This window comes from Fringilla coelebs (assembly GCF_963513975.1).
Source record: "Fringilla coelebs genome assembly, chromosome: 3".
Lineage (NCBI taxonomy): Eukaryota > Metazoa > Chordata > Aves > Passeriformes > Fringillidae > Fringilla > Fringilla coelebs.
In genome coordinates, this window is record NC_140030.1 from 6178129 (window position 1) to 6204322 (window position 26194).

At 43.6% G+C, this 26194-nt stretch overlaps 1 protein-coding gene across 1 annotated transcript in view; it reads left to right on the forward strand.

Annotated features, from left to right (window-relative positions):
• The window catches only part of RUNX2 (RUNX family transcription factor 2), a gene marked incomplete at both ends in the record, with an annotated part of 213030 nt that overhangs the window by 164911 nt on the left and 21925 nt on the right, over positions 1-26194 (forward strand). The window lies entirely within an intron of this gene.

Genomic DNA, 26194 nt, shown 5'->3' on the forward strand with positions numbered 1-26194 from the left:
AGTGATGATACCTGGATGACGGAAATACAAGAACAGGAAAGTGTACATAGAGAAACTTCAGAAATGATGCCAAGGTTTTTTAAAAGAACAATGTCTGATAGCAATGCAGATGAATTTGGAGAATTTAGTTCATTTGTACCAAAAAAAAAAAAAAAAAAAAAAAAAAAAAAGCGCGAAAGGCTGAGCTGACAGAGAAATAAAAAGTTGGCCGGGCTGGGAAGACACAGATTGTTTGCCTCTTGCTCTGTGGTTCAGTCTTGGGCCAAGCCAGTCATGACCAGGCATCAGGATTCTCAGGACCTCCCTCTCCTCTCAGCCTGTAGCTCATGCCCAACACATCATCCAGTTCTAGGATATCAGGGACTGAAGGTACCATTATTATTATTACCATTATTATTATTATTATTATTGTTGACTTAGAATCCTAGAGAAAGACCCTCAAGTTCAGGCTTGAGCGCACTGGGGACCCTAAGTGGGATATTGGCCTTTTTTCTACATTTACACCAAAACTGAGCAGCTGACTCCAAACTTGCTGAAACAGAGGGAAAATTACTTTGTAAAGAGCCTTGAATCAAGCCCTTCTTTTGAAAATGTGCTGAGCCAGGATCCTTCTTCTGGCTCTAAATTTGGAGTTTATGAAAATGTTCCCATTAGCACCAAAATAAATGCTAGCTCTGTTTTGATTTTGACAGAAGCGAAAAAAAAAAAAAAAACCCTCATAAAAAGGATTCTAATTAACTTGTTAACTGAATCCATTAAATACACATCTCCAAATCTTCCTGAAAGCAGCACAAATCCCCAGCACTGGGTTCCCAAGATGCAAGGCCACTCACTCTCCTTTGGAATGCGTAAACATTTAGTGGAAGAAATTGCGACTTCAGAGAAAGTCCAAACAGAGCAGCCTGTTTGTTTGTGTGGCTGCTTTCTCGCGGGAGAACAACTGGGAAGCATGGAAAGGCTGGAGTGTCCACCATGGACTGTGCCTGTGCTCCAAAAGGGCCAGAACAAAGACTTTCCTATTTATAGCAGAGTGACCGAAAGCAAAAGTGCTTGAGTGATGAAAAGGCACAGTCTGCCATTGTGGAGGCTTCTGAAGAGAACACAAACCATGGTTTATCAAAGAACAGGAAGAGAAAGGATTTTGCTGGGCAGAAAATAAATTATGATTTTCCATTGAGCCCACCATCCCACATTTTTTTACTGGGTTGGTCACACTTCATTAGGGCAGTGATTACAGAGAGTGGGGATGTAGGAGGAGAAACACGTGTCTACGTGTGTGTGGAGGAAGTGCTCAGCAAAACCCACACTCTTATTATTTCCATTTAGCAGGAAATGCCAATACTACGTGTCAGAGTCAAACTGTTGTATGACATCACCAAAAAGCTAGAGCTTGATTTAAGGAATAAGATAAGAGCTGCTATTTACGCTAGCATTATGCTTCTAATGTTTTGGGGTTGTTTGTTTGTTTGTTTGTTTGTTTTAATGAAATTATAGACAACAAGTAAATAGGCTATTTCATCTATTTATACCAGGTCTTATTTGACATCTTGCCCCAGTATCAAATGACTTCATCTCTCTTCTCTATTTATACCATTAGGTACTAGGAAATCAGTTACTCAAATACATTATTGAGAAAAGAGCAGATGTAGTGGGACAAAAAATTCTTCTATTTTGCCTTCTGAAAGAGGCATTTCTGATAGAAATTCTTTTGCTTCGAGGAACTGTCTTTTCAGAGGAATTTTTAAAAGTGGAAGTCTATTTAAACCACAGTTTCTGAGAGGAAAACATCTTCAGGGGATCATTTTCCAGTTTTAGATCTGCTTCTACCTTAGGGCTTCCTACTACTATGACAAAGCTGCTGACCAATGGCACCCCATCCCAGAAATCAAATGGAAATTCTTCCAAATCAAGTATTTATAGCAGAGTGTCCAGCACAGGGCATATGAAAGGAACTCAGTGCATTTACATTCAACAAGAAAACCAGTTTAAAAGAAAATTAGGAGGAAACAGAATTCCATCTCTCCACCTCATTTACACTTTCTGCAGTGTCAAATATTAGAGCAAATAAGGTTAAAATTTGTCTTGTCCCTGAGCAAGCCACTTGGGGTCTGTGACAATGATGTGAATGGGGCAGATATGAAGGACCTGGCTTGCTCTGGGTCTGGGCTGTGAACTGGCTCAGTGCTGAGGCTCCCAAAATTAGAAGGGCAGAGTTAATGCTCCTCACCACTTTCATGGGCCACAGTAGTACAGATTTTTGCCACTCCCTCAAAGCAGACCTCAGTTCTTCTGGTTTTATACTCCCCCTCCCCATGATCAGGTGGAGCAAAACTGTGCACAGGTCTCAGATCCTCTACTAAAAAATCACTCTTGCTTTTCTTAGATCAGGGAAAAAGGTGGGGAGAAGGGGAAAAGAGGTGGTCCATCTGAGAGGGAAGGTGGAGGTTAAAAGAAGTAATTGATGCCATATGAGCACAAAGTTGCATTTTCTTGTAAATGTTCATAGCACAAAGCAATGATGGGCAGTGAAAAGATGACAATGACGATGTTATCCAAAGAAAAGGAATTTCAATAGTGAAAGCCAGTCTGAAGGGACATTTATTCTAATAAATTAAACAATTCAGTGGAAACATTGATTACTGTTATTAGCATTGACTTGCCGTGACAGAATCATTGGGAGGGGCCTGGGCAAGCTTTTGGCTGGGGCTCTCCCATAAAAAGCTTGGCAGTGCTCAGGAGGTAGGATAGGCAAGGGACTGTTCCCAGTGGACACTTTGGATATGATCACTGTGATTTGGAGGCTGGACATAGCCAAGCCATGCCTGTTGACCTTCTGTCCAAAGAATGGGCCCTGGTAATTTTTTTTTTCCTGGGGCCATGTGTATTCATTTTGTTATCCTTCCAAAGCGTTTAGCTGCACCCTATCCTCAGCATGTCTGCGTGCTTCCCAGTCTGTGATGTGTTTATCTTTGCAGCACATCTGGTAGGGAGGAGAGAGCCATTAACATTATTGAAGGGAGAGGAACGGAGGTGGATGAAAGTCTCACCAACACACAGCATGGTCAGACCAAACCGGCTCCAGGAAAGTTACTGAGGCTGAAGATGGTGAAGATGAGGCATTGCCCTGGAGAATGTGGTGTTTGCAGGTTTCTTGAATCAGGTTGTAGCTTCCCAGTATGACAGCAGTGCTGTCACATCTTCACTGTGGGTCTGACCTGTGCAGATACACCACACCACACCAGATACACTACAACCACACCACTGCTCATCTGGGAGTGTGGGCACACAAAAAAGTTGCTGCAGGCCAAACAAGGGTGTGATCTTTCTCCTCCCCATCTGTACCTGTGTGTACTTGTTACCCCCCGGTACTGATGGCATGCTTAGGACCATGTCCTCATGCCCTCTGCTGCCAGGGTGTTGGCAGGCACTTGGGATGGCAAAGATGACATCTCCCCTTAGAGACCACCCTGTGAGGAGTTGTTTATACAAAGAGACTTTCACCTGGGTTATTTTAGGAGGCTGCAGCAGGGGCAAGGCTGGAGCTGTTCTCTAACCTTAACCACCAAGCTTCCCTTTAACGCTCATCACTTATTAACAAGCACATTTCTTAAGCACCAGCAGTGAGTTCATAGCTATTAAAAATATAAAGGAGCCATAAGCTTTTCCCTGCCCTGTGTTCCACCCGTGTCAGATAGCCACTGAAATGAAGAGGTGTTTATTTGCCTGGAAGTGTGGAGTCTTATGTCAGCTCCCAGAATAGGAAGTAATTTTGCTGGGGGTCTGATCCTGCCACAGAGGAAAGGGCTGGTGCTTTTGTTTCTGTTTTACTCTGAGCGTGGTGCCTGAGCTCTTGACATACCTGGAAAATTATCCTGCTTCACAGCCAGCACCAGTTCCTGGCCACCCCTGCTACACACCAGGCTAAATTGGGAAATTAACTTTTTTTTTTCCCCAGTGTACGGCTGGCCTCCCCACCTTGCCACTCATGAATGCCTTGCTGAGTTAGCTGTGATTTGGAAAATTAATTGATTCAGAGCCTACTGCTGAAGCAGCCTTAAATGCAGAACACCCAAGATGCAGTGGTAGCAAGGTCAGAGGAGGTGGGAAATTTTGCAAGACAGGTAGCAAGCAATCAGCAGAGCAGAATATGGGCGCTGGTGGGGAAGTGTAAAAGGAAACCATTCAGATTAGACACAGACATGGGAGACAAGGCAATGGGACTTTGGGAGGCTTTGGTATTTATTGGGGGAGCTGCAATGCCTGTGGCTGGGAATGCCCCTGGCTCACTGTGGGAGGTGGGGGGTCTCCAGGGGCCCGTTGCCTCGAGCCAGAACATGAAAAAGCACCCTAAGGACCATCTCCTGTGACTGCAGAGAGCAACATCTTTGCTCTGCAAAGAAATCTTAAATAATGTAGTTTATCTCAGGCATGCCATCTGCTTGGGAGTCAGTCCCCTGAGAAAAAATGGAAAGAGGGCTGGGAACAGCTCCATCATGGCTTTTCTCCTATGGCTTTGATGCTTTTGCCCTCGTTTTATGAATCTTTGCAGAATAAAAAAGACCTCTCAGAGTATGCCTGTAGTCAGACTATGCCAAAACTTTATCCTAACCTGATATATCGTGGTTCAACTCTTCTAAAGTATGTGGGGACTGACATCCCAAGGCAATTCCTTACTTGCTAAAATCCTTCTTTGGAGCTCTCTTCAGGCCCTGTCTCTGAGTAAGCCTGGTCGTGCAGAGGGATGGTTCAGACCTGCAATCCAGTGCTGACATCAAACCCTTCCCATTCATGGCTGGCTGGTGGGTGGGAATGATCCCTGCATGTGCTTGTATGGCAAAGAGATTCAGCCTCAACCCACAGTGAATTAATTGACTAAGTTAATTCACATTAATTCAGGTTAACACACTAAATCCCATTAATTCCCCTCCAAGGTGGCCCAGGGGCACATGCACAGGCAGTTTCAGAGGCTCAGCTGACAGAGAGGTGATTTGTTAAGCCACTGTCACTCCCCTACTTGTCTGAAGCCTTCCTGCCCACACCATGGGCAGGATGCTGACGTTTCCCAGAGGAAAGGCATTTCTGGGGCTTGAGCAGCTGATATTTGTGAATGCCAGTGCCCATCTTTAGCCACGCTTCGGGTACTAAGGGGGGAAAAGAAGCACCATGTACAAAAGCTGTTATCTTATCCTCAGTTTATTTGAGACCAGGAACCTGAGTTTCTATCTCAGGAACTGCAAAATGGGATGGTGTAGGCTAATGATGAGGCTGGGAAAAGAACACTTGCCCAGTGGGGAAAAAAGAACCCCAAATAGGACTGAGTTAGTGACAGTTTTGTGTGGCTTTGCCACCAAGCAGGAGTCAACCAGCTTGTCCTTAAAATACCCGGCCATGGGGAAAGACTCAACTCTCCCTCCAGGGCAGGAATGCCAAACCAACCTGCTTTGGATAATCCTGGGCATACGCAGCAAAGATAGGAGCCACAAAGATAGGAGCAACCTTCCCCTCTCCCCAGGTCAGAAGGTGGTCTGGGATGGGAGCAGTTAGGAAAAGCAACATTTCCTCTAATCATGACTTTGTCTGCACCAATTTTTCTCCTTGTTCCTCAGATGTGAGGGAAACTGAGGCGCAGGATGCTTGTCGGTGCCTCAGTTGGTAATTTCTGCCAATGTTCACCTTGCTCTGCCTGGAGCTTTGTGGCATGTTTTAAAGCAAAATTGTGTAAATGAGTCTGGTGGTTATTATCATGCAAAAAGAAGAGGTTTGTACGCAGCTCCCGGCTCGCTGAACCACAGCGGCGCGAGGCCGCGGAGCAGGGCTGTGACAATGCTGGCAGTCCAGCCCCGCTGCTGGGCTCCCCACCTCGTTCCTATTCATTGCTTCTTTAGGGTAATGAAGAGCAGACTGAGGGATTGGGGTTGTTTGCTTCAAGAGGCTGTTATAAAAACCTTGCTGTAATCTAATTCTGGCCTGGGCAGCAAAGGGCAAGTTTTCTGAGCATCTTTGCCTTGCAAACATCCCCAAATCCACAGTGTTATACAGGTTCCTATTTTATTTCTAATTTTTTTAGTGATTCATATCAAAGCAATAAGCATTAGACAAATTTTTCCTAGCTGTTGTGCCTGTTGTATCTGCATCAGATCTCGTCCTGGTGAATCTGAAGGGGCAGGCTGGGACAAATACCCGCTCAAATGCTCAGGAGCATCATCCTCTTCCCTTTCCCAATTGATTCTCATAAACAGCCTGTGCCAAAGCCTTTATGAAATTCAAGTCTGGCTTCACATTTCATTGAAAAACCTTTAAGAAAAGCCATTTTTCATACTTAAGACTTTTTCAAATCTCCTCTAACCAGTTACACTCTGCATTGTATCTTTTGAATCTGGCTATTGTCCAACGACAATCCTTAAAATCCCTTTACAGTTTTAAATGAAAATACAAGCCCTCATTTACCACTGGATCCAGCCTGAAAATAAAAGCTTAATGCCTTGACAGGCCTGGATATTTTTTTGGGTCCTAAGTCTGATTTATGGTGGTAGCCAGCAAACCAGGCTGGTGAAATATTTGCTGCTGCTCGCAGGGATCTGGAAAAATGAAGTGTGAAGTTCTGAAGAGAGCAGGCAACAGTTCTCCAGTCACTAAACACTTCCAACGAGTTGGCAGCGGAACAGAGCTGTGGTCTGAAAGATGAACCTCAAAGGAATAGGGGAGGGGAGCAATACTGTGCGCAGTGTCAAAATACTGCTGCAGCCTAAAGCTTTCCATACATTCCTGACATTGAGAGGGAAAGAGAAACATTTTCTTCATTATTTATTTATTCTTTCTCTCTTTTTATTTTTTTTTTTCATCCCCCTGCAGGGGTTTCACCCAAAATCATGAAAAAAATTAAAAGCAACAACAGGAGCATAGGAAGCTGCTTAAAACCACCATAAAAATGTGCTGGTTAAAAAAAAATATTGATGCGATCTGGTTAAGGGAAATCATTGCTGGTGCTTTGCTCATTGCAGAGGGGTCTCAATGAGCAAGGCTGTGGTGAAGCATCTCTTGCCTTTCGAAGTGCCAAAGCCCTGCGATCTGTGGGCGTGGGAGCTGCGATTTTCATTCCCATGAAAAGGGAATTTCCTAGAGGTAAAAGTGAGGTGGGGATTTTTCAGAGCGTTCTTGGAATGAATCACCCCTGCATACGTTTGCCAGGTAAAACATGTGGCTGCTTCACTTTATTTTCTTCAAAGGAAGTTAATATTCATCCCTATCGTGTAGATCATACAGAGACAGAGATAGGCTGATTAATGAGGCGTATTTCAGTGCTTGGGTTTTCAGTGATCTGCATTAGCTCCTATGAATTAACTCGGTTTCCCAGTTTATTCATGATGAATAAAAGGGCCAGCATTGGGAGGGTTTGTCAGGGATAAGCCATCCCCCAAAATCCTGCTATGCCCACTTGCATCTCAGAGGTGTTGCCCCTCTCCTTATTCATCTCAATCCCGTCCCAACAGCTGGGCACACTGTGAAATTAAAGATTTCCTCCCTTTCACCTTGCTCAGCAGAGCCAGCAGAGTTTTTATTGCCCCCAGGCCCAGGAGAAGTAAGCTTAACTTCACCTCTCAATTGTGCTGATGAATGTCCAAGGAACCCTCTTGGCTTTGACATTTACATGAAAATGACAGCAGGCAAAAGTGGGGAAAATGTATCCTTCTTCACATTCATGAAAATGAGGATAGGATGATTTGATTTTTTTTTCATTAAAAAAAGAAAAAAGGCACACTAATTTGCTTAAAAGCTGTCTGAGGTCAGAAGCTGAGATGATATAACAAAGCACTGCTTGTTTCCAAACACAAGCTTTTGGTTTGGGGAGGAACAACTGCACGTTCTGGTCATCTTTATGGCTGGGGAATATTCTGCCTCTGCAGCAGCACTGTCTGGGCTGGGGAGAACCTGGGCACCAGCCTGGAGTCTCAGCAGACAATGCGTATTATTGTTATTATTTACTTTTTTCTCGGTGTTACAAAACGCTTCCCTCTAACAGCAGAAGCACTTACGGGACGCGCTCGCAGACAAGCCGGCCGGTCCCGCAGCCGCAGGAGCCCACGCAGTCTGTCACACACAGGCACTCTGTGCCACCCACGCTCCCCAGAGCCCCAGCCCCAGCGGGCTCACACAACCCGAAACCCACGGCCGCCGCCGGTCGCCCACGCGGACGCTGCCAAAACAGGTCCCTGAGGTGTCACACGTCCTCCCCCTGCCACCACGACCTGCAAACATCCCAGCATCAAAGGGGAGAAAAAGCCTGAGCTGCTCAGGGTTTTGCAGGGCTGGTCTCCTCCAGGAGCTGCTGGCAAAGCCAGCCTTTACACCTCTGTCTGGGGATTGGTTGCTTTCATTTCACAAAAACTCAGCAAAATGCTGAATAAATCCCACTCCATCTACACCTGGTTTTGCAGGATTGTTAAAACGCTGGTGGTCACCCTTTGCTCTTTCAGCAGCTGGATAAAGAGGCTGTTTTTAAAGCCAGCCTTATATACATCAGTCATAGATATAAAAATCACCCTTGTTTCTCGGGGGGGAGTCCAATGAACTTTGTGCCAGAGGATGTTCGTTGCTGATTCTGCAGTGCATGGGTGCAGGTGAGGGCTGTGGTGCAGCAATGCTGTCCTGTTTGATGCCCACATTGTTCTTACCTCAGGATAGTCTAATCCTTTTCCAACCACTTCATTCAGGAAACATTGCTGGTGCCAATGAGCAGCAGAGCACTGCAGTGCAAGCTGCTCTGGTGTCTCTGAGGGGCACCCCAAAATGTGGCATGGAATCTCTGAATCCCTCTGGATGCATCTTTACTGGCACTGCCCTGAGGAAGCACATCAGGGCACAGCATTGCCACAGCCCCAGGAGCACCCTTGTGCTGCAGGGTGCCACATCCCACCAGCATTGCCTGCCTGTGGGGTTCCTCAGGAGACATGCTTGCTTACAGACATTCACCCCCAGCGCTCACATATACAATAGGTTTGTCTTTCAGTTTTGCTTTTGTCTTCTTTCCCCCCTTCCCAGGGCTTTGGGGCCCCTTTCACCCGCATTTACAGCTTCTGGCCTGTGGTGTGGTGGTTGCTGGCTCTGGGAGGGCTCCAGCAGATGGTTCAGCTCGTGGTTAGTGAACTTCCCACAGCAGCGGGAACAGGAACCCACTTCCCTCAGGCTGCCCTCAGAACCCAGTGTTAGTGGAGGTGGGGAGCTAACCCCAGTGGCATCAAAGGGAGACAGGTGTTTTCTATACTAGACTACCTCAGCAGGCACCTAAACACCTCCAAAAGTGGCATTGTGGGTTGCAGCAAAGTGCCAATTACAGCTGAAAGGATGCTGCAAACACCCGGGAGGCTGTGCAGTGCCTGTGGGGAACGGGGGCACATCCATCCCTGAAGTGGAGAGGATTCAGCTCTGAGCCATCCACTTCCCATACCCTCACATGCCTCAAGGCATTTCTGCAGTGCTTCATGGGCTCCAAATACAAGGCAGGGACAGTCCTCTGAAGTTCATGTCCCAAATGGCAAAAAAAACACACAAAATTTATTACATATACTTTAAGTATCCCCCTCCACTGCCACTTTCAAAGGCGCCTCATAAGCTTTGCAAATCAAGTTTAATTTCTTTTTCCTACAGAGGGGTACCAGTCATGGGGGCAGGAACTGGCCAAATTTGATGTCCATAAGAGGAATGACATCTACATTGAATTAAGTCTGGATGGAAATGCAGATATGAAAACTATGGAGTTCCTGGTTCAGCCTTTTACTGCTGAATTGTATTTTTATCTCGACTGGTTTGGGGTTTTATTTCAGTCACTTTAACTGTTGGGGTGACACTCTCTGCCTGCTATGCTAGAGGTAACCTGGGTTTAGAATGGCCTACAGAGGCTTTATGCTGATAACACTTGGTGATTGATAGGATATGATATGATATGATATGATATGATATGATATGATATGATATGATATGATATGATATATGATACGATATGAGTTTGCAGTGCATGTTGCACTGCCCAGAAAGCCAATTGTTTCCTAGGCTGCATCCAAACTAGGTGGGCAACAGGTTCAGGGAGCGGATTCTGTTCCTCTGCTCTTCTCTGGTGGCAGTCCCCCACCTGCAGTGCTGCATCCAGCTCTGGGGTCTCAACACAGGAAGGACATTGTCCTGTTGGAGCTGGCCAACACAAGAGCCAAGAACATGATCAGAGGAATTGAACACCTCTCCTGTGAGAACAGTGAAGAGAATTGAAGTTGTTCAGCCTGGGAAAGAGAAGGATCTGAGAAGACCTTATTGCAGCCTTTCATTACTTGAAGGGCTTATAAGAAAGATGAGAACAGATTTTTAGCAGTGCCTGTAGAAATAAAACAAGGAATAATAGTTCCAAATCAAAAGAGAGTTGATTCAGACTAAATATAAAGAAGAAATTATTTTACAATTATGACACTGAGTGTTGCCCAGAGAAGCTGTGGATACCCCATCCCTGGAAGTGTTCCAGGCCAGTCTGGATGGGGCTCTGAGCCGCCTGATCTAGTGGAAAATGTGGCAGGGAGGTTGGACCAGATGACCTTTTAAAAAGTTTTTTCCAACCCAGATCATTTGGTGATTCTATTCTATGCTAGCTCGTACCATGCTGGGGTGACACAAGTGCAACTCTCCTGCTTTTTACTAGAATTGCTGTATTTAAATTCTGTGATCTATGGTATATAGTACCAGCAGGGTTGGAAGGACTGCTTTGCCCTACTCAACACACACTGTCATCACAAGCATGAAAACCTCAGTAAACCAGGAAACTTTGTATGTGGAGGAACATCAATTCACTTTTTTCTCATGGAGCCCTTGGGGCTTTCAGGCCTCTGAAGTACCTGGCTCTGAGTGGATGGGAAATTAAATGCTGACCTTGAACTTGGGGTTTTTTTTGGAGAAGTTTGAAGGGAACTTTTTTGCCGTGAGAAATCTGGAAAAGGTCTTTTTCCTGTAAAGAATTTCCAGTGGAAGTGCTCCTGGCCTCCCTTCAATTGGGACGTCCACTCTGAGCCTCACCCCAAAGAAAGACTCTTTTGTTGAGAGAACAATGTGGCCGCACAGGGAAGCAGAATCAGCTCCCATGTGCAGGGTAGGGTTTCTCTCACCTAACCTAAGCTGTCTAAAGCCGAGGTGTCTGATCTAAAACCATCACTTGACCTTCCACTAACGACTCTGGGGAGATGGGGGCACCTTCTCGGGGGCGTTCGCTCCGTCTTCGGGCAAAACAAATCGCTCTCTGGAGGTCCTCAGCTCTCCCGTGTCTGGGGGGGAGCTTGCAGACAGGGGTCTGTGCAGACTGCTGGCGTGGGGATGGATAATTAGGTGAGATGAATCCCACCCTGAGGAAATCGAGGTAGCTAATGAGTTGCTGGAGTATGTGTTTGCACAGAGCTTGCCCGCACAGAGCGTGACCACACTGGGGTCTCTTTGGGTCGCTCTGAATGATGAGGACTGAAAAGCTGAATGCTACAAGCAAGTCTTTAAAAAAATATTTATTATTATTACTATTGCTATTATTATTGTTATTATTAGTATTGTCATTGTTATAGCCATACCATGCAGTTTTGCTGTTGATCATCCTCTGAGTCAGATTGTTGCATCTCATTTTATACCTAAATGGTAAGATATTTGGGAATGTTAAGAGATGTGAGAAATCAACTTGTTTTCTAATTCAGTTTTTCATCTACTGCTCTAACTTGGTTCTTTTGGCATCATTATGATGAAAATAAAACCATAACCATTTTTTCTTCCTAACTTCTACAGACAACAAGAATTTTGTATCTAATCCCAAATAAAATAGTTAAGTTTTGCTAATGGCATTAGTAGGTAAAAACCTCATTGTAAGTAGAAAATTACTTGATCAAGGCTTTTATTATTTAATTTTCCTCTAAAATCACGTGATCCACTACTTCTTGTTGAAACAGGATTAAACACTTTAGCAGAGATGTGTTTCTTCATTGTCTCTTATTTTTTCCTCCCCAAGCATATGTTAATCTGATCTAATCACACAGGCTAGCCTTGGACAGACGTCTGTGTTCTCACCACATTGGAAGCTCTGTCTTTAACAAGCAGCTTGTTGAGCATTTGTTAGTTCTTCTAAAAGGTGATTATTGCCAAATGCACATTCTCAGTGGCTCAATAAACGCATTCACGTGACAAATCCATGCAGCATTTTGTGTGGATGGACCAAGGCTGTCACCATTTAGAACAAAATGCTAAATATTTACTGGCAAGGCAAGCTAAAAGTATAAATATTTATACCAACGTACAATAAAAAAGTACCATAAAACTGATATGCTATAAGGAATTTATGTGTTGAAATGGCCAAGGCCATAACAAAAGATGTGCTATTTCACCATTCTATTACATGCAGAGATCACAGTGTTTAGGTGTTTAATTTACTGCTATCTGGCCTTTGCTGTTCAACTCATTAATCTGTCAGGTAAAGGAGTCCTAATTATATTTCTTGTAACCTGGCAAACTGCAGAGACTCGTGCTCAAATGGGGAATAGATCTTGTAGATTTACTGCTCTGTTCCTAATGGTCCCACAGGGAAAAAATATACACAAGTGCAGAAAATGTTTACAAGGGGAATCTGTCTTCCTAATTATTGTACTGGATGTATCCTATTGTGCTGAGATAAGAGAATAAGCACCAGTTTATGTAAAACTACTCTCAGGACCTTTTTGAGGCAGTAATTGATTTGGTTTTGTGCATGAGGGTACACACATCCTGAAAGTCAATGTCCAGCCAAGGTGACAGGAACCTTCTCTCACCGTGGCTGCTGCCCTCATCTGTGCTCTGCCAGGTCCCACCCAGCACTTCCAGTATGCCCTGGTCTACTGGAAGGTGTCCCTGCCAATGGCAAGGGGGTTGGAACTGAATGATCTTTAAGGCCCCTTCCAGCATAAACGTTTTTTTGGTTCTGATTTTGGTTTTATACATAATAGGCTTATCAGGGACATCAATATCCTGTTTGATGAAGTAGCATGAAAGTAAGCATGACTGAAAAAAAAACCTGTTAGGCTCCTTGCATCTCTTATTTTCTTCCTGTTGTTGCATTGCATTTGTGGGTTTTATTCTATATTTTAGGCTTTGGGGAAATGCCCTGTGGTCTGGGACAGCCAGGGTGGTGGGAATAGCATCTGGGTGAATGCAGGTGCTTGTGAGCTGGTGAGATCAGCAAAATCTCGGGTGATCCTCAAAGCAGACCTTGCCACTTACCACAAAGGAAAAGAAAAAAAGCCCCATCATTGTGACCTCTGGGAAATTCCTCCCTGGCCACAGCTCTGATGCAGAGTTTCATTCTGAGGAGCCCAAAGTGGTGTTTTTACAGTCAGTGATGAGCACATCGCGCTGAGAGCACAATGGAAAACAGGTGCAGGGACTATTCAGGAAGAATGACCCTTTTGGGGGTGGGAAAACCTCCTGCTCCTCCAATGTATGGATGTTACATATTCACACAGCCTGTGGTAGACAGCTGGGGAAATCTTTGCCTCAAAGAACTTGCTGTCTAAATCTTTTACTATGATGTGAATAGAAAAGGGAAAATACGAGTGTCTAATACACAGATTTTTTTCAAAATAGCTGTCAGCGTAAAGCCTGTGGACTAGACATTCAGCCAATATAAACTGAGATAGAGATACTGAATTATTCCCTTTTACACCACTGAAGGGTCTGACTCTATTATTCTCTAAAAGAGTTTGATCAATGTTTTCCTCTGGCTCAGCTTTTGATTAATATCACAGACCAGCCCATAAAGCAGACTTTGGGAACTGCAAGATGTGATCCGTTTAATCAGTTTGTCAGTTTTATTTTGGAGACTTAATGGAAAAACAAAACTCTCTGCATAGCTATTGATTTAATAGGCTTTGCCTTATATTCCCATGAAGGCAAATGAATAAATATTTCTGATGCATATGGTGCTGGAAGAGCATTATCGCTGTGTTCAGGAACAATTCACGTGGGAGGACTGTAATGTGCACTATCAGTGTATCATTAAGTCCTTTTGAATGCTAGTAATGAGGTAGATACTAAAATAACATTAACCTGAAAACAAATGCAGAAACATATGCATTTCCACAAACCCAACTCTGGGATCCTTTTGTGTCATGTTTGTTTCTGGAGCTGTTTAAAGATAGTTTTGTTCCCCCAAAACCAGATTTTCTGTTCTGGGTTATTATGAAACTAGAAATGTTAGATTGAGGCTGTGCCCAGGTGGGCACAGCTGAGCTGGTGATCCCAAGCTGCCTGAATATTCTGTGGAAAAAAATAATCGCTTTTGGATAGAATTTTCTAAGTAATGTAGGTATCTGCTTTAGGATGAGGTAAATTGGGTATTGCCAGCTTCTTTCCACTAAAAAAGGGTCTAAGATGACTGGGGCTAAAGATTGCACTGCAGTGAGATGACATTTACACTCCCAATGACTCCAGAGAAGGGCAGTGGAGCTGGTGGCATGTCTGGAGCACCAGGAACAGCTGAGGGAGCTGGGAGGGGCTCAACCTAGAGAAAAGGAGGCTCAGGGGTGTCTGATCAGTCTCTACAACTCCCCGACTGAAGGGTGCAGCCAGGTGGATGTTGAGCTCTGCTTCCAGGTAACAAGCAATAAATAAGAGAAAATGGTGTCCTGTTGTACCAGGAGAGGTTTAAATTGCATGTTAGGAAAAATGTGCTCATGGAAAGGGTGGTTAGACACTGGCAGAGGCTGTCCAGGGATCTGTTGAAATCACCATCCCTGGAGGTATTAAAAAGTTATTTGGATGTGGTACCTGGGGACATGGTTTAGGTGTGGATAGACGGGTCTGGGTTAATGGTTGGACTTGTTGATCTTAGCGGGCTTTTCCAACTTTAATGACTCTGACATTCTATGATTTGTTGCTATGAAATTTATAATACTACTGTTGAGGTTCATACCTTAGTAGTACCCAGGCATTGAGCTCCAGTTATATCAATTGGGATCTAAAAGGGAATTAGGTGCCCACATAATTCTGGATCTGGTCCTGTGCAGCTTCTGAAACTTCAAAGGCAGTATATCTAAAGATTAGAAATTATAATGTGTATTTGTAAATAACCTTGTGTAACTCTTACTGGAACATGCTGGAGCAAACACCCTGCACAGCAGCCAGATCTTGCATCTTATGCATTGTTAATGAATTTTCCTGAACAGTCACAGTGAATTCAATGTGAGTTGTGCAAATGAGAATTTTTATGCACAGTAGTGCAAGCCAGCTGCAGCTGCTCTAGAGAGTGTAAAATTTTGGTGTGTCTTAGTTTATAATTTTAACCATGCCTTTTGCCAAAAGGAGTCAGGAATAAAGAAAAGAGCAGTATTAGATTGCATGTTCACACCTTTCCTTACATTTCCTAACAGCAAGAAGAGGTCCAGACAGCTTTCTGGTTAAAGAAATCCAATTTCCTCTCGTTGGGCTGGTGATTGAACAGGACACAACCTTTTTGTCTGAACAACCTTTTCATTTTGGATGATTAGGGTGTCCCTGGCTTCCCTGCTTCCTTGCTGGAGGACAGCAGTGATTTTCTCCTGGCTTTAGGAAATGCTATTTTACTTTCTCTCCTCTTCACACAACTGCACAGGCCCTTTCACACACATCTGTACCTCACTTTGCACGACTTGAATTATGAAGTGGACTCATCCATGATTCCCTGCACAAAACATTCACATTTTGCAAACAATTTTGCATGAAAGAAAACCATATCCCTGGCAGATGGGCAGCAGTAAATGCTTCCTTTTGCCAGTGGTTAAAACACTGTTGTTTGTCACACCTGTGTACTGGCCTGTTTAAACAGAGAAAAACACCAGAAAACACAGGAAGCGCTTACTCATTTTGCCCTGCCTGCCCAGCCCTGGTGTCTGTCCTAATGCAAACAAATACTTTTGCATCTAAATTCCACAGCAGTTTCACTCCTGAAGAGCTGTTGTTGTGCCCATCGTCGATAGCAGCACCAGCAAACCATAGCCACAACCTCGTATTATGCAAAAACGAGACAAAATGTTTCTCTCTGCTCTTGGCACTCGATGTTTCAGCGTCCCAGGGTGGGCTGAGTGAGTGCCTTGCTCCCTTGGCACGTTTTACCATCAGGCAATTGGAAGCAGTTGTCAGGCAGGTGAAGGAGCCTCTGGAATTCGGGCAGCACATCAGACTCAACACTTTTCTCCCAGAGGTAGTTTCAGTACCTAAAACTATGAAAGAAACAATTTACTTTTTTTTTTTAAATTGTTGCTCAGCACTGTGAGCAAAGGAAATATTTAAAGATAAAAATTATTATTGGATTATTAAGCCATCATGCCCAATCCAAAAGCACTGAGCCATCAGAAGCATCATTCTGGGGTGCACAAAAGCTCCATGCAGACTCCAGAGGATGAGTGCCACTTCATACACATGTGGGATTAAGATTTCTTGTGAAGTGTGAGCAGTGTGGCACATCAGTCCGTGAGACCTGATGTTATCACAGCACAGGATCTGCAAGCAGACAGATGGCCTGACACTGTGAAAGAAATAAGAACTGGTTCAAGAGTGCATATGTAAATTGAAGAGTCTGACCTGCTGCAGGAAATGATCTATTTCTTTGAAACTGTTGTGCTAAAATTCATTGTATTTACTCTAGTCACTGCAGCTCTGTACTCAGCAGTTTTGAAGTTTTGGTGAAGAAATTCTCTTGTTCTCTGTCTATTCTCTATAGGTCATATTTTTATTATCCCCTTTTCAACCTTAGGCTCTGCTACCTATCCTACTCTTTGCTTTTCTGTTCAGACTTGTTTATTATAACCATAATTACAATATCTGAGCAGTGAATTGTAAGTTGTTCAAACTTCTATTTTTAATTAAAAATACACAATAATTACAATATTTTCCCTCCTATTTCCACCTGTGAATGTTCTATGACTTCTGTTTCCCATAACTGCTCAAAACTGAATTCCCTGTGCTTTAGTAAGCTGCTGAGCCAATTCCTTTAAAATTCATCAGTATATTCAACTTAAGAGCTAAAGATGTGTGCACACTCAACTATAATTTCACTTGGTATTCTCTTTAAGTGCTTTTCGCTACCTGTTGTTCAGACAAAGTGAAATTCCATTACCTAATTCCATTACCTAATACACTTCTTTATTTCACTTGCATTTGTTAAATGATTTCTCGAGTAAAATGGGCTTGGGGACGCAGATATTGCTACAGGTTTGGGTATTTTGAAGCAAAACAGATGCTTTCTTTTCCTTTTTTTTCTACTGCATTCAATGAAACAGGGTTTTGGGGGCCCATTTCTTAGTTAAGCAGAATTCCACTTGAGAAACAGAAAAGTTTCTTCTAATAGAAACTGATGTGCAAGAGTCAAGATGTGAACTAGCTGGTCAGGCCAGAGCAGCCATCCCAGTTAACACGTGTTGTCATTGGATGGCATTTCCTCACTTGCTTTACCCCCATTGCTCCCACTGCATTTGTCAGGACTTCTGGGGTCTTGTTATTCTACACATGAACTTAGCACATTTCTCTGGTTCAGTTGGTTCAGTTGGTGAATTCAGAGTTCTTGCAGCTGCATCAAACACCTCATGCTTCAGGCAGGGATTAAAACAGTCTTTGCCTCTTGAATCCCTACAAGGAGGATTGGAGCAGCTCTCAGGAGGTGGGCCACCTCTGTGTGCTTCAGGAGAGCATCACCCCATCCCAGAGGTACATGATGCTGGCCACCCTCTGAGGCAGGATTCTGAGCTTCTTGGACCCCAGGTCTTCGATTTGGTGTGGAAACACCCATGTTCCTGTACATGCCACACGTCTAGACAGGCACACAGGGAATAGGTTGCTTTTCTAAGGAGGAAACCTGGATGGAAAGAACCTCTCCTGCCTTCCTTCAAACCTTCTTCTTGGTGTAGATGCCCAGAAATGACAAAAGCCCTTAGTCAATTGCCTGTTCCAGCCTAGGATTTGTTGCTGTTCAGCTTTACCAGCTCATCACGGATCCCAGCAGCAAGCAGAGGGGCTCTGAAATTCTCCTTGTTTTAGTTCATGTCTGGATAGGGGATTATTTCTTACCGGACATAGTTATGTGGGAACAAAGAGTATCTCCCCTCTGCCAATGACTGCTATTCCTGTTGTGCACTGGCTGGTGGAGCAGCTCTTGGGATAATACATAGTTCCTCCCTTAAGTATGTGGTCTCTGGCACTGCCAGACCAATGCATCAGGCAAACCTCTGCTGCAGGACAAGGCAGGATGCAGAGAGGGATCACATCTCTCTCCATTGGTCCATTTGGATTCCTTGATAAAGGAGTGACTTTGAGTGACACCATCAGCCCTTGTTCCACCTCCTTCCACCACTAACACTTGACATTGCTTCCCTTTTTTCCTCACCCAGAGCTAGCGGCACAATTCAAACAGAACAGCTTTAGCTTGCAAAGTGTGTTTGCCCGTGATAAATGGTGCTCATGATGGATGGCTGTGGTCTTGAGGATGATGGAGGTGAACAGCAGGGTGCTTCATGGATTTGTACTAGCAGCAACATTATTTAATACTTTTATTAATGGTCTGGAAGGAGGTGTAACCAAGTACATTAACTAGATCTGCACATGACACTGTGCTGGAAAGAACTGTAAACCAAGTGAAGACAGAGAAATAACACTAATGGAACCAGGGGTTAGAAATATGAGCAGGAAACTGAATGAGGTTCTGTCTGGGAAAAGACAAACTAATAATTCTGAAAAGAATAATCCAAAACACAGATATTTAATAGGAGGGTTAGAGATCTGAAAAAAAACCCAACTGATGTTCTAAAAGAGTGAACGGTGATGGTTAAGAGTGACTAGACAAATGGCTATACCCAGTGAAATGGTGGAAAAAGATATTTTTAGTTTGCAGAGTAAATGCAAAAGTACAAAATGCCCCTGGTAAGAGGGCTTGTCCCTCCTTGTAGGTCTGACTTTCTACAGCACCTTGGGCCCTTACCTCCAGGCTTAATCTGTGAGTAAAGCCCAGAAGTAAAAAAATCTCTTTATAGATGGGTCTTCACAGAAACACAGACCTGGAGGGCATCTTTTTAACCACCCAGTCCTGAGTCTTCATATTCAGAGACAAATATTGGTCTGTGTCACTTCCTTGTCCTTTCCCCTCAGCCCTTCTACAACTCTGCTGGGAAGTAAACCAAAGCTTCTTTGATGGTAATTTTGACACCAAGAGCAGAGAAATGTGAAGAGCAATTCTAACTTAATTATATGAATGGGTAGTAAGACAAAGACTTATTCTGTATAAAAAAATCCAAACAAGATAATGGATATGCAGTGGGGCCATTCCTATTCCTTTCACTCAATGTAATTCAGTTGTAGGTACCATTTCTGACACCTGTAATATTTGTATCAGTTGGCACAAATTGAAATCAGGCAGTGACATGTGGAAGTGGATATTTGCCAAAAAAGGACTTAGAAACACTGCAGGAATCCTGAGGTGGAACTAACCAAACAAAAATATTACTAAATATCAAGGCTTCTCCTACAGTGATTTGTGCTGAAGGGTCTTGAAAGCACATGGCCACTGCAGTCACCCATTCAGCAGGATGCTGATGTGTGTGCAGACCTCTAGGGTGTGATGAATTACAAATGGAGTTGCAGCAAGCTGTCCCAAATGTACTCACTCGAGAGCAAATACCCCTCACTGGTGAGAGCTTAGTCCCATGGGGAAGGGATGCTGCCAAAGCACCTGCTGAGATTCCAAGTGCACTGCAACCATGGGGGTCACTGCCTGCTGCTCCAAAGAAATCCTTCATGCTGGGCAGCTCTGAAAATAGGAATGAAATTATTTTAAGTGGCAACTTTTTCTTGGCTTTGATTATAAGACAGATAAGTGTGTATGTGTGTGTGTGTGTGTGTGTGTGTGTGTGTGTGTGTGTGTGTGTGTGTGCAAGAAAGGTGGTTACTATGAGCTGCCTGTTCTGGGGAATTCTCTGTCAGTGCTACAGAGCTAGGACAAGTCAGGAGTTTCTGCTTTTTGTAGTGAAAATATATGATAATTTCTACTTTGGGCCCTAATTAGCAGGACAATTGGCTGTACACTTGGCCAGCAGCATTATTCCTAATGGAAAGGTTGTCTTCTTGTGCTGGAGCCTCTCTGGGTTGCTCTCAACCATTCAGCAACCTGAGGCATAAGGAAAAGGAGAGGTGGAATCCATGAACTCACATCCTGCACTTACACAAACACCCCTCAGACTCTCTAAGTCTTGGAGATTTTTGGTTTATTTTGTTCTGTTTTTCTTTTAAGTGCTGATTATTAAGCAAGCTGGAAGAATAAGAGGATGGGTACATTTAACTCACAAAAAGTTCTCACATCCCTCATCCATCCTGTCACTATCCTGAGGACTGAGGAAGAATTATGAAAATATCCTGTTTAGCAGAGAAACAGAAGGACCAGGCAGCAGCATATGTATCTATATATAATTATATGTATTCACTAAGTCAAGAGAAAAGTCCTTTACCCACTGTGAGCCACTTACTCTCCTGTACTCTCTGGTACCTCCACTGCATGCTGAGGAATTCCTCTGCCATTATAAGAGGGAAAAATAAACCCATCTAGCCCTGAATATGTATCATCCACTTAGTCACTGAGTGGAAAAGCAGCTACCTCCAGGGTGGAACGGAGAAACCACCCTGTGAGCTTCCCTACAATATTAGTTCTCCAGGCTGGAGATTTCCTTAGCTTTGCTAACAAAACCATCATTAAAAATGTTAAGTTATAGAGAACTGTGTAAGTGTCAGAGGGCAGCTGCCTGTACAGGAAAACCTTTGTTAGAACATTTTCCTTCAGTCAAATCTCTCCATTCTTCAAAGTTCTCTGGTACAGACACTCAGCTGTTTCAGTGCTGTTTGTAGTAACCTAATAATTACAGGGGAAAAAATATGGCCACTGTATGAAACACCTGGGTATATCATATGTTACTAATTTTAATTAACCATTTCAGCCTGTTGTAAACAAGAAGGCCAGTGAGAAACATGCAATGTAAGTGGCCCAGTATTGGAGCTCAGTTGTTAAAATAATCCCCTATCTGCTTATCCCCGGATGATCTTTCAAAAAGGAAAAATATTCTAAATGAGAATGTGAAATTTAAGAGGAAAGTGAGCAGGACCTTGTATTATTCTCCTGGCATGAATAGGGAGGGTGAAAGTGATTGGCAGGACTGTGTTTATAGCTCTAACATGGGAACCACTAATCCCTGTTAAATATCCTGAGAAACGGCCGATCCTCACAGCATCACACAGGTCAGCGAAACCTGGGAAGCTGCAGGATGTGAAAATCTTGAACCACGTCCTGTTAACCAATAAAATCCTGATTTGGGCATCTGGCCCCCGCAGAACTCTGTTTTTGCTACTGAAAAGGGGTATATCTGAAGAACAGCTTGTCAGGGGGTCTGGTCCCAGCACACCCAGGAACACTGGTCACTTCCTGAGATCAGGAGTGTCCTGTCCCTGCTACAGCCCATGGGAACTGGAGCAGCCCATTCTGCAGTTCTCAGAGCACTGCAGGGGGACTGCTGGGTGCACAGCAGTGATTATGCATGTGAGCGTGTATTTTCAGGATCAAGGCTTAGCCTTTTAGCTACTGGGCATTCCTCCTTATTCTTATTCTTACTAAAAGCAATGATTTTTATTAAAGGAGCATTCTGGCACCTGTTGTTCCAGACATCTACAATTACCTGACCATGGCACAGTCTCATATGGGGAAAGACCCTGGTGTGCACCAGCTACCTCCAGGTTCCTACCCAGGGCAGATGGCAGCTGGAGCTGTTCTGGCAGGTCCCCAGTATGGCAGGGACCACTCTGCCACAGAGCACTCACTTTTCAGAATAAGAGTAGCCTAGAGATAAAAATAAAATCCCATCCCTGAGCTTTCCGACAGAAGTGAGTGCAGAAGGTCAGGCTGAGGCACATGGCTTTAATGCTTCCTAAAACCATGAAAATTTCACAATTTATTTTAGCCATTTCTTTTGGGAAAGTTGAGTTGTACACTAAATGTTCATGACTGACTGTAAATCTGACTGTAAACCTGAACTAGAGCCTGCTACAGCTGCACTGCAGATCTCCCCTGTTCATTGTGTTAAGCTTGCTGGCTGCAAGAAGCAGCACCTGAAACATCCCAAACAGAATCATGGAATCACCAAACTGTCAACGTTGGAAGAGATCTTAAAAATCATCCAGTTCAACTGCCAACCCATCACCACCGTAATCCCCCTGAAGGGACATCCCCAAGTGCCACATCCAGACATCTCTTGAAAAATTCCAGACACAGTGATTCTACCACCTCCTGGGGCAACTTATTCCAATGTCCAACCAAATTTTTTTAAGTTGCCTGATGTGCTTCAGAAAAAGAAGATTCTTTTTTCTGACACCCTCAGATTTTGTGTTGAGCTGTCCACTAGGATGCTGACCCCTCCCCATGGATTACAGAGAGTTTATGGTAGAGACAAGGCTCTTCATTTCTGGGGTCTAAAGTGGAGGTAATGCTTTCAGGCTTCTGGATGATTTGAAAGTCATGAGGTATCAGTGCAGAAAAGGGAATCCTACAATGGGCTAAAACGTGAAACAATTAATGGCTGGTTTGAACCCAGCCTCTTGCTCCTGCTGCATGTCATAGAATCACAGAATATCTGGGGTTGGAAGGGACCTTAAAGATCATTTAGCTTCAAGTGGTGCTGTGGCCTTCCCACATCATGCAGCCCAACATGCTCCTCAGTACAAGCAGTGGCAGTAACAATTCCTGGCATGCCTATGGCTGTAGAGAGGATTGTTTGGGTAAAACATGACCTTTGGTAACCATTAGTGTAAAAGAAACCTCCAAAATTTTGTCTTGCTGGCCTCTGCCTGTAATCTGCCTCCTGCCTCTGTCCAAAGAAAATCTGTTTTCCTGACTCTCAGGCTTAAACTACTCATTTCCTGGAACTTGTTTGGGAATTCAGCTACATCTAAAATAAGTATACTCATGGCATGCAAATGGGAAAATTCAAGCCAAAATCAATTGGCATTTGCTAAATCATACTGCAATTTATGATAACAGAATTTGGCCCTGATCAGGAGCACAATAGTCTCAAGGACCACCAAAACAGCCATTTCTCAAGACTGGTCTTACATTTTGCCTAAATTTTCAGACATGCCAGGTGTTTGCAAATCTGTTTGGCACCAGGACTTTATGTGATCCACACCCAGGTCATACAGATTACAGAAACCCAGGATTGATTGTCTACTGCCCCCAACAGCTGCAGGAAAAAACAACATCTTAATCCACAGCCCCGAGCAGAAACCCTGGGGAGCCCCAGGCTGTGCTTCCCAAAAGATTCCCTTGGCATTGTGTGACCTATCCCTGAATTTGGGAGGAACCACAGAATCACAGAATATTCTGAGCTGGAAGGGATCCACAAGCATCACCAAGTCCAAGAGCCCACTGTTGTGAACACACAGAAAAGAAAAGCTGAGATCAACTTATATTTGTAAACTTAAACCTTCCCTTCCTGAAATTTCCCTTCCACTGCTCAATTTGATATGAGAGGGTGGAGGAGTCACCTCTTGCTTCCCACAGAGATGGCTGTGTCAGGAATGATCTTTGTAGCTTGCCATCAAAAGGGGCAGACAGACAGCTGGGGAGCATCCCCATCTGGGCGTGCTGGTGTTTTCATTGCATGTTGCATTCCATATAAATTCCATATGGAGTCAAAATCATTTTGGACTCAGCACCTCCTCCAAGCCAATACCTTAATTAGAAATGTTTTGTTTTGTTGTTTTCCTGAAGGAGAGCTGCCATCCAAGTGCATTATTATGGGTTTACACATCACTGTGCTCTTAATATCAAAGCTTTCGTTTGGCTGGAGGCTTCCCTCCCTGTGGGGGAAGGGTTTCTGGGTGAGTGTTGGAGGTTGCACAATCCTTTCCCAACAGAAAAGCGAAGCACAAGTTGGAGTCTGTTGTGATAATGCACGGGAGGAAGTCAAGAGCAAGTCTGTGTGGTCTGAGTGAGATAACAGGCAGAGTCTCCTGTACCCCAGCCGTGTCAGATTGCAGCCTGATGGCAAATTCCTGTGTGTCTATCACAGCAAGAAGTCAGAAATCAGATAAAACAGAAACATTTGCAAGATGTCCATTTACAGTTACAATATGGCCACTTTGATGACAGAAAACTTCTTGGTCAGATTCAAGTGTCCAGATTGTCCAGAGAGGGCGTGCAGTTTCACTCACTGGGGATATTCCAAACTGTCTAGACACAATCCTATGCCATGGGCTCTGGGATGACCCTGCTTGAGCAGGGATGTTGGACCAGATGACTCACTGTGTTTCCTTCCAATCTGACCCATCCTGTGCTTCTGTGATTTTGTGATCTCTTTGGATTAGTTGCTCACCCCTGAGTTGCACTGAGCAGTCTGAACTCTGGATGTTGTACCTGCATGAAGTCAAAAGAAGACTCTGCCCAGAAATGATGGCAACCTGAGTAAACAAGACTGATACAAAATAGAGAATAAATAAGTATTTTTGTTTTGATGGTTGGAGATGTTAAAGATTGACTATGTGGGTCTGTCTTGGTTATGCAAGGCTGGAAGATAAATCCAACCTGTCCCAGCCTCAGCTTGCTGTGTTATTGTCTTGTTTGGAAAGTGAGGCTTCCTACCACGAGAAGGTCCCTGACAGTGCTTTTTAATTAGCCAGCAGGATAGTTTTTAAAAGAAGTAAGAATCCATCAGCAGGGACTTCTATTAACTCAAAACTTTGTTTTCCCCATATAAGACTTACACCAAATTCCTCCCAGTTTTTGGTCTAACATTACTTCTGCTAAATGGAGATGTATTAAATATTGTTAGGAAGGAAAATTTGCATGAAGCAGTCCTAACAATTGAAGTTATGAGCAGTAGAGGAAACCTTTCCCTTTTCTCTTGCTCTCTCATCACTGGCACAGGAATCCTGTATCTACCACATCTTTGCCTTTGTTCTACAGGGCAGAAAAAGGATGCAAGGAAGTCTTGCAAAACAGGCAAATATCCTCCACCAAAAAGGCAGTGCTGAGCTATTGGCTGAGTTCTTGCTTAAATGTGCCATGCACGCGTTCTGCACCACACATTTCCTTACCACCCTCATCACAAGAGTGGAAAATCTGACAAGTAATTTTCTGTGGGGACATAAAAATGCAGGATGGAAACCTCTAAGCTGCATGGTCTTTAAGGAGCAGTCATCCATTGAACTAAAGCTATATCCAATATTACAGTATCTTGCTGATAGATGACATAAACCAAATTTGTTACTTAGAGAGGCATGTTGATTGGCTTCACGCTGGGCATGCATGGAGAAAGACATCTAGGCGCTCTTTCATCCAGATGGAATTCCTAAGTCAATCAAATAAACATCATAATAATAAGGTTAATCTGGTCTTTACTCATTCAATAGAGAGAAGCAGAGATGTGGATCTAATTACATAAATATTGTAAAATCAGTTTGCATTTATCTCTTTCCACATGTCCTTGGTACAGCCCTGGTTCAGCATGCTTAACACGGCACTTTTTGGTCTGAATGATTTAATTTTGGGGATAAAGCCATTCAAGATTTGTTTGAACAGGAAAATCTTGTTTTCTTTGGAGCATTTTGAAGTAGGCATAATTACAGTGTTGCAAATGTGATGCTCTGCTTTAAGGAGCTGTCAGCATTTCCATATTAAACCACTATTTTCAGGGGTTAACAGAATTGCCAGAAAAAGAAAAAAATTTTAAAGGAGTGGAAAAGAAGAGTCCATTATGGGATGAAACTTGGTGTTTAGGTTTTTAATCCAGGAGGGTGGTTTCAAAATCAAATTGTGCAAAATTAATTTACATTGTATGCTTGCAAAACTGCTCGTGTCACTTTTTTCATACTTTTTTTTTTTTAAATCAGCCCACAATAAAGCCCACTTATTTTGCTTGTTTCTACTGTACACTGCTCTTTAAAGTTAATGTCATTTCCATACAATACCCCCAATGTAATATGCCTTAGAGGCAGCATAGATTGAATAAGTGACTTGGAGCCAGGGACTCCCAAGTTTATAATTTAGCCGCTGACTCACTGTGTGGCCTCAGGCAAACCACGTAACTCCTATGTCCTCATCTATGGTATGGTCTCAATTTTCCATTGTGTTGCACAACATGTAAGGAGCTCTGCTCAT